Source organism: Peromyscus maniculatus, chromosome X, assembly GCF_049852395.1.
Source record: "Peromyscus maniculatus bairdii isolate BWxNUB_F1_BW_parent chromosome X, HU_Pman_BW_mat_3.1, whole genome shotgun sequence".
NCBI lineage: Eukaryota > Metazoa > Chordata > Mammalia > Rodentia > Cricetidae > Peromyscus > Peromyscus maniculatus.
In genome coordinates this window covers 102,687,526-102,701,866 of record NC_134875.1, presented here as the reverse complement: position 1 = coordinate 102,701,866, position 14,341 = coordinate 102,687,526, and positions in this window count along the sequence as shown.

Here is a 14,341-nt window from a genome sequence, read left to right as displayed (position 1 = left end):
GAGAGTCAATAGCTCATTCAATTGAACATAATCAGGGTTAGGGATAACATATGTTACATATTTGGAGTCAGGATGCTGGATAAGAAAACCATATCTGATTATTGGAATCTGAAAAGGCCATGGTGGCATGGGGGTTGGGAGTGGAGGAGGGGACTGCATTGAGGTTGTATCTTTATTGGAAGTATGGGAAGTTCTGCTAAGATTTTCTACTTTGGCAAATGATTATCAATAGTTCCTGTGAATCATGCAACCATTTCCTGGAAAGAGATAGAATCTGCCCAGAGGGACTGGATATTCTTTAAAGAAAAGGAGAAGATGAGTTTATCTGGCTCTTGTCCATATGTTCTTGTAGATGTAACCAACTGTCTTATTAAATAAGAAACACAGAAACAATGTAAAAGAGAGAGCTGAGAAGTCAGAGCTCAGAGCTAAAATCTCACCCTTCCTCCTGCTGTCCCAGCTTCGCGAAAAGAGAGCTACTTCCTGTCGGTTCGTTTTTTTTAAAGTATGTTGTTCTGCCTTCTCATTGGTTGTAAACCCAAACACATGACTGCCTCGTCACTGTCTGAATGTACAGCCCCCTAGGTCTTAAAGGCATGTCTCCAATGCTGGCTGTATCCCTGAACACACAGAGATCTTATGGGATTAAAGGCGTGTGCCACCACCGCCACACTCTTGCTATGGCTGTAATAGCTCTGACCCTGAACGCACAGATATCTATGGGATTAAAGGCGTGTGCCACCACCGCCACACTCTTGCTATGGCTCTAATAGCTCTGACTCCCAGACAACTTTATTTATTAACATACAATCAAAATAATAATTCAGTACAATTAGATTATCACCACATTTCCCCTTTTCTATTTTAATAAAAAGAAAAAGAAAGCAAAAGGTTATAACTAACAAAAGAAAAACTATATACAAAAGTACAATAACTATATACGATATATACAAGTAATAAATACCTAAACAGGTATTTGACAAATCAGAGAAAACAATTCCATTATCTATCCTATTTTGGTAAATCCAAGATGTATCTAATGCACTTTCTATCCTAATTAATTTTCAACTATAACTAACTAATCTTCAACCATAACTAACTAATCTTCAACTCCCTCAGAGACCCAAGAAGGGAATAATAGTAGCTAACAAAAATAAAAGCAGGAAGTGCATGCAAGCAACTTCCAAAAAATTTTGTGAGTTGACAGAAACAGCCAGCTGCCTGGGCAGTGACCTGAGGTTTCTCCGCAGTGTTGGGGCATCATCTTCAGCCTATAGGCTTAGTGTATCTGACAGACTCATTTGTGAAGTAGGATGTACACAAGGTCAACAGTTCAACCTCACATTGGGTGAGAGCAGTCCACGTACCAGAAACACCTGAATTCCACTAGTGTCCTGTCATGATTCAGGATTTTAAATTCTGGAAATTTTTGACAGTTTTTTAATTCAGCTGTCCATTCTTCTTGGCTGTGTATATATGGCTTCATCTCAGCATCCCCTTCTTCTCCACATCCCTCTATTAAATGCCAGTCTACTTTTGAGAGGCATGAGCTTTCAGCTGCTGTTCCATTGTACAACAGAATCCATCGGCCCTCTGCCTGTTAAGCTGCCTTCGAAGAAAAGGGCACTGTACCTTTTCCAGATGCGAAGGCCACTTCAGGGATGGGGCCATATTGTCCTGGCCTCAGAAGATGCCTTTTGATAAAGCCATAACCACACTTGTTTTGGCAAGAATCAGTAGTCCCTTGTTTCATGATCTGTCTGTCCATTTTGTCCTGTTTATTCGAGGATACTTTGTTGTCCAGTGGCTAACTTTTGCCAAAATGAAAGTTGACTCCATATGCAGTTTCTTCAATGCCCATATTTTCTCTGAAGTAGATTAGTACTGCCAGGAGCCGACATGTCTCAAAAAAGAAAAATTTTCTAAGTTATTAAAACATTTTAAATGCTATATTCTGTAGATCTCTGAAGGGTTTGAAGATGACCTGTCTAAAACATCTCTGCTCAATTTTTAAAACATATCTAATATGACTACAAGTTCTATGATAATGTCTAACTACTAGCTTTCATTTCTTTATATCCTAATAGTTGATAATAATAACATTCAAGGATCAGAAATTTGCATTACATTGTTAAATGGATGGAATAAATACAATTAGAAATATACATATAGCATTTTCTAACAATATCAGTTTCAAATTTGTATACAATATAACACAATCCAATCCAATGTAAAGTATTTAAAACTAGTAATTGTCTTTTTCTTTTCTTTCTTTCTTCTTTTTTTTTTAAACAAGAACCTTAAATCTAATCTCCTTTGCTTAGCCTTTTTCCTAACCCTTGACAGTAACTTGTAACCAACCCCCCTAAATACTGAAAATTATCCCAGACCCAAAACCCATTAAAAAGACCAAAAAACCACCCGCCCCACACCACCTCTTTGGGAATGTGGGCGTTGTATTCTTAAAATTGCTTCCTGCTGGGTATGGGCGAAGTTTTCTTTATCCTGAAAGAAAAATTTTAGGTTTATTGTCAAATTCTAGGAAAGGTAACTATATCCTTCATTATCCGGTCTGTGTATAATGCCAAAGTTCAGGGTTTATCTCAAGTCCTTATTCAAGTAGTCTTTGAGACTGGATCATCTCAGCTAGTCATCTCAAAATTGCTCTGAGCACCTTGTAGTTCAAAGCTGATCTATGGATGATGTTTGTCAGCTTAATGATATTATTATTGTCCACGTGGAATTGTTGTTGTTGTGGGGCCCCATCTTCTTTCTGGAGACTTCAGTTGATGTTAGGCCTGGCCATGATTTCCTGCAGAAAACTGATAAGAGACTCGAACACAAAAACATATATATGCAGCTAGGCTTTTTTCTAGAATTAGTACTCTATGTGACCATTCATATCTTAACAAATTTTAAAATGTATATATATATTAATCTTGTAAATTTTGATATAAAATTTATAATTTGAGAAAAGTTTAAAGAATCAGAATAGAATCAAAGAGTTGAGATTAGTAATAGAATCGTCCCTTAATTAATTTTGCTTTTGTCCTATACCATAGCAGAAGATGGCTCTTATTCTGGCATGATACAGGGAGTTTGCATTTACCTTTTAACAACATGCTTGATTTTAAAGAAGGAGAGAGCCATTCTCCAACTCCAAAGTCAGCTTTAAATTTTAATTGAACTGGGACTGTTAGAAGACCAATAGTGTTAAATCTTTAGAGAAAAGCAGAAACAAACATTTAGGAAGACATAAAATTTTTTTAGATAATATATACCCATACACCGTTTCACTCTGTTTCTTGGGATAGATGATTTGTCCCTTTTCTTCAGTTGTCTCATTTGTCCAGTGTTCTTCAGATTCCTTAACCTTCATTCTCCTAAAAGACAAAAACAAAAACCTTTCCCCAAGACTAATTTTGGGGATGTTTCCTTTTGAAAAGTTATTATCTGATTAAATGAAAAGGCATGTGTTATTGATACAAGTTAGTTTAAATTGGATGTTCATGCTGGTTGATGAACTATCACCTCCTCAATTAAGAGGTCTCTCTTGTTCAAATCGAACCTTTATCAATTTTGACGGTACCCACAGCTTATCTTCTCCTGTAGAAACAAAAGCAAAACCTCGTCCCCAATGTAATACATACCCTGGTTTCCATTCTGAGGTCAGCACATCCTTAAAGTATATAGGCTGATTTAATTCTGTAGTTTTTTCTATTATCCAATGTCTCTCTGCAGCTGTTGTTCCTTTCTCATTGGCATTCAGAAAATTCAAAGTGAGAAGAGCATTATGCAGTCTATTTCTGGGGGTTTTTGTTATCCCTTTCTGTTTATTTAGCATATCCTTTAGAGTTCTGTTTGATCTTTCTATAACTGCTTGACCTGTAGGATTATGTGGTATGCCTGTAATATGCTTTATATTGTAATAAGCAAAAAACTGTTTCATTTTAACAGAGACATATGATGGAGCATTGTCAGTTTTGATTTGTGCAGGTATACCCATGATGGCCATAACTTCTAGCAAATGAGTGATTACAGAATCAGCTTTTTCAGAACTCAAAGCAGTTGCCCATTGAAATCCTGAATAAGTATCAATAGTGTGATGTACATATTTCAATTTTCCAAATTCTGCAAAGTGAAACACATCCATCTGCCAGATTTCATTTCTCTGAGTACCCTTTGGGTTACATCCTGCTGGTAATGGCGTTTGATTGTAGAAGGAACAAGTAGGACATTTCTTTACTATTTCTTTGGCTTGTTGCCAGGTTATGGAAAAATCCTTTTTTAAACCTTTACTCTTGACGTGATGTTTTTTATGAAATTCTGAGGCCTCCAGCACATTTCCTATCAATAATTTATCAATCTCATCATTGCCTTGTGCTAGAGGGCCTGGCAGACCAGTATGGGATCGAATGTGAGTTATATATAAAGGATGATTCCTTTTCCTGATTGTATCTTGTAATTGAATAAATAGTGAAGTTAATTCTGAAGCATCAGGGATAAATTCTGCAGTCTCAATATGTAACACCACTCTTTCAGCATACTGAGAGTCAGTTACTATGTTGAGAATTTCTGAAAAATCCATTAATACCAACAGAATAGCATACAATTCTGATTTTTGAACTGAATTATACAGACTTTGAACCACTTTACTTAAATTTTCTGATTTGTAACCTGCCTTTCCTTCTTTGTTGGCATCTGTATAAAATGTACGAACTCCAGATATGGGTTTTTGCCGTACAATTCGAGGCAAGATCCAATCAGCTCTCTTTATAAGATCAATTCTATTGCTTTTGGGATATTTGCTGTTAATTTCTCCCAAAAAATTACTGCAAGCTCTTTGCCAAGGTTCACTTTCTGTCCATAATTTTTCAATGTCCTCCTTAGTTAATGGTACGACAATTTCTGCTGGGTCTATGCCTGCTAATTGACGAAGTCTCATTTTTCCTTTGTAAATCAAGTCAGAGATTTTTTCCACATAAGTTTTTAATTTTTTATTTGGTTTATTTGGTAAAAATATCCATTCCAATATAATATCTTCCCTCTGCATTAATATTCCAGTAGGAGAACGCCTAGAAGGTAAGATAACCAAAATCCAATCCAGCTTTGGATCAATACGATTCACGTGTCCTTCATGCACTTTCTTTTCTACCAAGGCTAATTCTTTCTCAGCTTCAGGTGATAATTCTCTTGGACTATTTAAGTCCTTGTCACCTTCTAAGGTTTTGAACAAATTAGTCAGTTCATCATTTTTTACCCCAACAATAGTTCGTAGATGAGAAATATCTCCAAATAATCTTTGAAAGTCATTAAGAGTCTGTAGTCTATCTCTCCGAATTTGCACCTTTTGGGGTCTAATTTTTTGTAGCTCTATTTTATATCCTAAATAATTAATAGAATCTCCTCTTTGTATCTTTTCAGGAGCAATTTGTAATCCCCAGCGAGGCAAAATTTTCTTTACTTCTTCAAACATTATTTCTAAAGTATTTGCATTTGAGTCAGCTAGTAAAATATCGTCCATATAATGATAAATTATAGATTTAGGAAATTTTTTACGTATCACTTCCAATGGCTGTTGTACAAAATATTGGCACAGAGTTGGGCTATTCAACATTCCCTGTGGGAGGACCCTCCATTGAAATCTTTTAACCGGTTGAGAATTATTATAAGTAGGCACTGTAAAAGCAAATCTTTCTCTGTCTTTTTCTTGTAAGGGTATTGAAAAGAAACAGTCTTTTAAATCAATAACTATGAGAGGCCATCCTTTTGGTAACAGAGTAGGCAAAGGCATCCCAGATTGTAGAGAGCCCATTGGCTGAATTACTTTGTTAATTGCTCTAAGGTCTGTTACCATTCTCCATTTACCAGATTTCTTTTTTTTTTTTTTTTTTTTTTTTTTTTTGGTTTTTCGAGACAGGGTTTCTCTGAGTAGCTTTGCGCCTTTCCTGGAGCTCACTTGGTAGCCCAGGCTGGCCTCAAACTCACAGAGATCCGCCTGGCTCTGCCTTCCAAGTGCTGGGATTAAAGGCGTGCGCCACCACCGCCCGGCCCAGATTTCTTTTTAATAACAAATACAGGAGAATTCCAAGGGCTGGTTGATTCTTCAATATGCTGAGCATTTAACTGTTCTTCTACCATCTCTTCTAAAGCCTGGAGTTTCTCTGTTGTTAAAGGCCATTGCTGGACCCATACAGGCTTGTCTGTTAACCATTTTAAAGGTAGAGCTGTTGGTGTCTTTGGAAGATCATCAGTTATTGTGCCCTGTTCTTTTATAATATGGATGGCTGGTGACCACTCATTAGAACAATATCTTCTAATATTTCTCTCAGTAACATGTGCTAGTTTATGATTTGTTTCTGAGATTGGAGGGATGTTAATCTGAGTATTCCATTGTTGCAACAAGTCTCGACCCCACAGGTTCATAGTTATGTTAGCCACATATGGTTTTAATTTTCCTCTCTGTCCTTCTGGACCTATACATTCGAGCCATCTTGCACTCTGTTTCACCTGAGATAATGTCCCAATTCCTAACAGTTGAACGTTTACCTCCTGAAGAGGCCAAGTTGGATGCCAAAATTCTGGTGCAATTATGGTAACGTCCGCACCTGTGTCTACCAGACCAGACAACAAAACACCATTTATTTTTATTGTTAATTTTGGTCTTTGTTCATTAATAGAAGTTTGCCAAAAAAATTTCTTTATGTTTTCTCCTGAATTTTCTATTCTCTCTGTTTCATCATCCTGACCAGCATGATTTATTCCAATAGGCATTTGGTTATTTAATCGCTCTCCAGAGCAGGCATTTCCTCTATGGCTGCCGGAAAGGTTTGAACTGGATTTGCACTGGGGGCCTGCCTGAGGCCCCTCTGGGAGTTTCCCGAAGACTGAGGCAAAGGATTACCCTGTCTGTCCTTTGTTGATCTACATTCGTTGGTCCAGTGTTTTCCCTTACCACACCTTCTGCATACTCCAGAAGGAAGGGGCATTCTGTTGCCATTGTTCCTTGAAGAAACATTGTTTCTGGAAATGACCTGTGTACAGTCCCTTTTCAAATGTCCTTGCTTTCCACATCCAAAACATCTAACACTCCTCAAACCTTTTGAAATTACTTCTCCTACCCACGTATCATCATGCTCATCAGCTTCAACATTAATTGTTTCTCTAATCCAATCTTCCATAGGTGCAGATCTTGCCCTTAATGGCCTGATTATTCTTTTGCATGCTGCATTCGCATTCTCAAAGGCCAAAGATTCAATTATTGCCTTACCAGCTTCTGAATCCGAGACCATTCTCTTTACTGCTGAAGCCAGTCTTTGTAAAAAATCTGTAAAAGACTCTTTTGGGCCTTGCTTCACCTTTGTAAATGACTCAGATTTTTTTCCTTGTTCCTCAACTTTGTCCCATGCATTGAAGGCTGCCGTTCGACATAAAATTAGGGTTTGGACATCATATAAACATTGTGCTTGTGCTGAAGCATATTGGCCTTCGCCCATAAGCTGATCCTGGCAAACTTGTACTCCTTTATCCCTCCATTGTTTTTCTATGTTTTTAGCCTCCTCCTTAAACCAAGTCAGAAATTGAAGTCTCTGGCTGGGTTCCAGAACACCTTGTGCGAGGTCCCGCCAGTCCTGTGGTACTATCCTATTATATGTTGACCAAGTGTTTAACATTTGCTTTACATATGGGGAATGCATGCCATAAGATACTATTGCCTCCTTAAACCTTTTTAAATCCAACATTTCAATTGGAGCCCAAGTATTTTGTGTAGCCATTTGATCAGGCATCTGCTGTATGGTTACAGGATAAATTAAGGGTGACTGTGTGAAAACAGGCTTTCTTTCTGCAACCTTATGATCCCGACTTGAAACAACTTCACTGTTAATTTCTTCTGTCTGAATTTTTACAGGTTTAACAAGTTCTTCTAAAGCTGTTATCCTGGCACTTAAATCGACTATCTTTTTAAATATTAAAATGTGGATTATTATAGTGATAAGGTGCATAATTCCACCAATACTAATATTATATAGTTGTTCCATTGCCAGACTGCCTAAAATTTCGAACAAAAACCAATTTTCTTCCAATGTACACATAAAACCCATTTGTTTTTTAATGTGGAAAAAAATTCTCTTTTAGATAGTTTCCTTTAAAATATCTGATATATTATGACTTACCAAATCTGCGTAGAACAGTAGAAATCCGAGGGGATTTTCAAAGCAGCCACCTAGTGTCCCAGGTGTAAATCCGGAGAGAGAGAGAGAGAGAGAGAGAGAGAGAGAGAGAGAGAGAGAGAGAGAGAGGAAAGAGAGAACGCACAAGAAAGCGTAGCCGGCTAAAGCTTAAATGCAGCCACGTGTTCCCTCTTGTGCCGAGTCAAGGCTTGGGTCTGGCTTCCTTAAGCTCTGACCACGTGCGTTGGCTTTACAGGCAGGGCCCTGTTTGGCAGGGCAGGTCTGAGTTGTTTGTAGCACCGGCTTTAGGCAAGCTGCTCACAGACCTAGGCCCGGGCTAGAAGTTGCTACCCGGACTAGGAAGCTGGCAGCTCAGACTAGGAAGCCGGCAGCTCGGACTAGGACGCCGGCAGCTCGGACTAAGACGCCGGTCGCTTCCTGCCGCTTCCTCCGCCTTCTGCCACCGCCTGCCGCCCTTGCGGGAAAGCGGACCTGCCGTCAAGCCAAGCGGTTTTTAATGGATTCTTGTCACGTTGGGCGCCAGATGTAGATGTAACCAACCGTCTTATTAAATAAGAAACACAGAAACAATGTAAAAGAGAAAGCCGAGAAGTCAGAGCTCAAAGCTAAAATCTCACCCTTCCTCCTGCTGTCCCAGCTTCGCGAAAAGAGAGCTACTTCCTGTCGGTTCGTTTTTTTTAAAGTATGTTGTTCTGCCTTCTCATTGGTTGTAAACCCAAACACATGACTGCCTCGTCACTGTCTGAATGTACAGCCCCCTAGGTCTTAAAGGCATGTCTCCAATGCTGGCTGTATCCCTGAACACACAGAGATCTTATGGGATTAAAGGCGTGTGCCACCACCGCCACACTCTTGCTATGGCTGTAATAGCTCTGACCCTGAACGCACAGATATCTATGGGATTAAAGGCGTGTGCCACCACCGCCACACTCTTGCTATGGCTCTAATAGCTCTGACTCCCAGACAACTTTATTTATTAACATACAATCAAAATAATAATTCAGTACAATTAGATTATCACCACATGTTCTCCATGCAAGCATCCTGCCTTAAGGCCAAGTTGGAAGGACTGGTCAAATCTAGAGGTGACCTTGTGTAGGTCAGAATGTGCTTTATGTATCCATAGAAGGAGATCAGATTGCCACTATAATCCCCAAAATCTGCTGAGTGTCCAGAGGACCATTGCCAGTAGGGGTCTTTGGGGACCATGCTTTGCAGACTGGAAGTAGCTAGAATGGCTAAAACCTTTTGTAGCAAATTTTTAGCTTCTTGTGTAAGCCTAACCTTAGTGGAAGGACAGGTGAAGCCCTCCAACAATGAAAAGAGATGTTTCATCTCTTGGTCAGGCATGGGTAAGAAAGGTTTAAGCCAATTAACTATGCAACGTAATTAGTGAATTATGGGAATAAGTACAATTCCTTCATTTCCAATTTAAAGAAAAATTTCCTTATCAATGTAAAAGCCTAATAAGGCAAAGGGCAGGGTACCATTTGGACCTTATCTGGAGCTGCCAACAGATGTAAGGATGTGAGATCTTCTAATACTCCCTTGGCAGCCTTTTGCACATACACTGCATCTGAGTTTGCCAGGAAGAGATCATCTATATAATGGATGAAAAGAATATCCCTGGGAACATTGACCAAAGCTTGAGAAACATATAACTTGCAAATAGTGGGGCTATTCTTCATTCCTCAGGGCAAAGCAGTCCAATGATATATCTTAGCTGGTTTATGTATATTAGGTTCTCACACAGTAAAGACAAAATGATCTCAATCCTGTGGTACCAGAGGAATTTGAAAAAAGCAATCCTCAATATATAAAACTAGTACATAATAAGATGAAGGAATAGTGCCTGGCTATGTAGACCCCATTTTTTTCCATTAGACCATTAACTACATGAAGGTCATGCAGGAGGTGGCAGTGTCCTGATTTCTAGGGCATAACATATGTGGGGGTATTATGTTTACTTGTGGATGGTTCTATGTGGCCATCTTTAGCTGTTCTGCAATTAATTCCTTTAAGATTGACAGCTTGGGTTCAATTATAGGCCACTGTTCCACCCTCACTTCTTGACCTGAGGGACATGTTGGTGGAATAGAGTTAGGGGGCTCAGTCACGGTGGATCTTATGGGGATAGTGGCCCTTAGAATTAGAGTGTGAATCTCATGCAGGGTTGCAGACTACAAGACCCACTTTTTATGGATCTCAGTGTCATTAAAAGCCCTGTCATCTACAGTTAGGACAGTACCCATATCCTCCAAAATATCTCTGTCCCACAAGTTTCTAGGTACTTGTGGAAATGTTAGGGTGAATGGCTCCCCCAGTGTCATCAAGATCCTTCCAATGGACCAGACGGGTGGTCATCTTAGAATCTTGCTGGCCTACCACACCACAGATAAGTGCCCCACGTTTAAACTTCTAAAGAGGGAAGCGAATCACCTCAGTCTTGGTTAAAATATTGGCATCTGCACCTGTAGCAAACAAGCCTTTAACATCTTGTCTCTCAAGATAGATAGTCAGCATTGAGCAGTGTGGAAAATTGGCATTTTCCAATACATTTTTGGATTATCAGAGCCTCTCTTATTGGCAGGGCTGAGGAATGCCCTGCCTCAGGTTTAAAGGGACTGGTGTTTCAGCAGGCTGTGACCTGCAATCTTTTTTGCCCAATGAAATTTCTTATTGCATCTGGAGCATCAGAGCCTTGGTATTGCCCAAGGGCAATCACACCACAAATGGCCTGGTTTGCCACATCCCCAGCAAGTTCTATCTACCTGGGGGCCCTTGGGAGTGACATTACCACGCTGCCTATCAGCAAAGAGAGAGTCCAAGGAGGCGATAAGAGTGGTGATGAGATGGGATTGGTGCTGGGGTAGAGATCTCTGGTGGCCTGCACCCATTTATAAACATTGTTATTTTGCACTGCTGCAACCACATTAAGAGTTTGGATGTTGAGCCCTACCCAAGTTAACTATTTACTCAACATATCTCTAGTTAGGCCTGCATCCATTCTGCATGCTACTGCTTCATTGACACAGGACAGGAAGTCAGTGAAGAGCTTCCTTGGCTATTGTATATAAGATTGCAAAAGTAAATAGAGGGGCCCCATGGAGTACAGACTCTGAAGGCCTTGAGGGCCAAGTCCAAGACCTGTTGAAAAATAAGGATCCAAACCAATCTGTGCCTGGTGCAAAGGACAGACATATTACCTGCACCCTGTAAGCATATCATGGGTCACTGGGACATTAAGTAAGATGTACGTCCAGGCTTGGGATTCTACCTGATCATCATAGGCCTATCTCCAACTGAAGAACACCACAGGCTCCAATACATCTTTAAGCAAATGGTACCAATCAAAACAAGTTTGTAACTGCATGGACCGTTGAGCAAGGACCTGATGAAAGTAGTGGGAATCTGGGCCTAACTCATTGGCCGCCTTCCAAATGAGGGAGAGTCCAGCTATGGAGGTAAGAAAGCAGAGGTAGGCATCTGCATTTTTTTATCACATTGACTCAGAAGGCTTCTATGAGCCTACAGACTGACAGTGACACAGGTTGTAAGGTTTGTAAGATACCTGGCACTTTGTAAGAATAGCCACCTCCTGAGGCAGGTAGGTTTGATCAGTCTAAGAATACTACATCAGAGATGTAGCTACCTGTGGGGGAAGTGGAACAGAGGGGGGATCAGCACATGACTTAATGACAGCTGTGTTCTCCTTGACAGATTTCATGGGGGGCCCAAACTGTCTGTCTCCTCCTCATCAGATATCATAGAGATATCCAGCATGGAAGAAGTAGGGGTTATGAAAAGATTACCCATCTTTTAGAGAAAACCAGCAAGCAAGCAACAGTCAGAGAGAAGATGACAGTGATCAGGAGTGGAAATTTTATCAGACCCTTATGTCTTGTGCTTAGTGTGGGACTTCTATGTTTTTTTAGCTCATGGCCATATGCCAACATGGTGTCTCTAGACAAAGGATGGCATCCAGAAGCAGAGCCTTGGCTCTACCTCCTGAAGGGGGTCAGTCCTTTTGTGGAGATGCTGGGTGAACTAAAACATAAAAAAAAATGCCTTCTTAATGGGATGGACAGACAAACATGACAGACAACACAAAAGAAGGAAAGAAATGGGGGTCCTAACAATTACCTGATAAAGGTATAGAAAGAATACAACATTGAGGGGTCTTTTCATGAAAACGCACCATCTTGGGGTCATTGTCCAGTGCAGCAAATGAAGGGAGGGAGACAATCAGAACCTGAACCTGGAAAAAGAAAGTAACAGAAACCCCAAGTTCAGGTGCCCAGTGTTGCTTGATCCCAACACCTCCCTAGGAGGAGGGGGTGAGAAGGTAAAACATCAATGACACAGACACAAGGAGTCAGTTGAAGGTAAACAGCAAACTTGTTTATTCAAGAATGGGGAAGGCCTTATATACCCTCCTCCCAGCACACAGGCTTTGTCCCAATCTAGTGGTATTGTGTGGTCATCCCTCATTGGCTGGGCACTATCAGAAACTGATAGCACCTGTTACTAGGCTCTCAAGCAGACTTAGTATGATCAGAAGCACTGACAATGCCTGTTGCTAGGCCCCCAGGTAGACTCCAGATTGGCTTATAAGGAGGTACATTGGTTTGAGCCAATTTTCTTGACTCCATGGGCCTGTACTACTACAATGAATTTATTCCCTGAGTGAATGTTGAAGATTTTGTTTCATCTGATAGAAAACAAAACTTTTGGTGCAAGTTATTAGAAAAGCAAGGCCAACAATATGGACCAATATATTCTAGTATAAATTCATTCCTTCTAGTAAGATTGCCAAACAATGATTTCTGGACTGTGACATTCTTCTTTTTCTTATATTAAGAAAGAGCTTACTGTATTTGGCAGAAATGTAGCCAAATATTTTATTTTCTTCTTTCTCTAATAGTGGTTTCTAGAGGAATGAAAGAAATTGAAGAGGTACAACAGTATGAACTTTATATTGGTAATAATATGGTAATTATCATCCATTACAAATCACAGAAAGGATAAGAAAATCATTGCTTACTCATGAAATTTTCATTTCTTAATAAGTACTATAATGAGTGGCTACAATATGCTCATTTGATTAGCTGTTTCAAGACATCCCTTCCTGTTTTTATTTTATCTTTATGTTTTTGTTATTGACTCCCTCCAACAACTTTCTTTAAGAATCTCAGCCAATGATTTTGCCCAGGGTTTTTGCTTGTGTAATTACTTAATCATAGAAGATATTTGCATTCCTTTTCTCTAGTTTCAACCTTAGTGTTCTTTAAAAAGGATCCAAGCAATCATTTGACTTTTCAGATAAATAATTATGCCAACCATTTTATGATTGATTAATTGCATTATACGGGTATCTTAATCATGTGGAATTTCTGTTTAACTGATCTTGTAAGATTTCTCTATTACCTTTTCACAGCAGACAATGCCACATCAGCCTAAATACATGGCTTGCAAATGTCTCAGTTGCTCACTAAGATATAAAATAGTAATTAGTTTCTAAGTCCTCAAGCTGAACTTGTCTCCGTGCTGACATAACTATAAAATGCCCCAATATGCAATGGATTTAGGATTAGGGATCAATCCTGTGTACCCAAGGAACATACAAAATAGGTAAGGTGTAGCTGAATTTCTAAGGTCTTATTAATGCAAACAAAACTGGTGCCAGTTATTGGGATGAATGCTGGAAGATCAGAGAAGCAGAACAAGCCATGGATAACCTCCCCTCACCAACTTATCAACTGATCCAGTTCCCTCAATCTGGAAGCTTCTGAGTCCTCATCCAAATGGATCTCAGCTGAACTGCTGCTAAAAGCCTAAAAGCTTAAAAAGCCTCTAGTTTCTGGTCTTCATGCCTTATGTACCTTTCTGCTTCCTGCCATCAATTTATGGGATTAAGACATGTGTCTTTCCCAAGCAAAGACATGAGATTTCAAGTGCTGGGATTAAAGGTGTGTGCCACCACACCTGGCTCTGTTCCTAGTGTGTCCTTGAACTCACAGAGATCCACACAAATCTCTGCCTCCCAAGTGATAGGATTAAAAGTGTGTGTGCCACCATTTTCTGGCTTCTATGTCTATCTAGTGGCTGTTCTGTTCTCTGACCCCAGACAAGTTTATTAGGGTGCACAG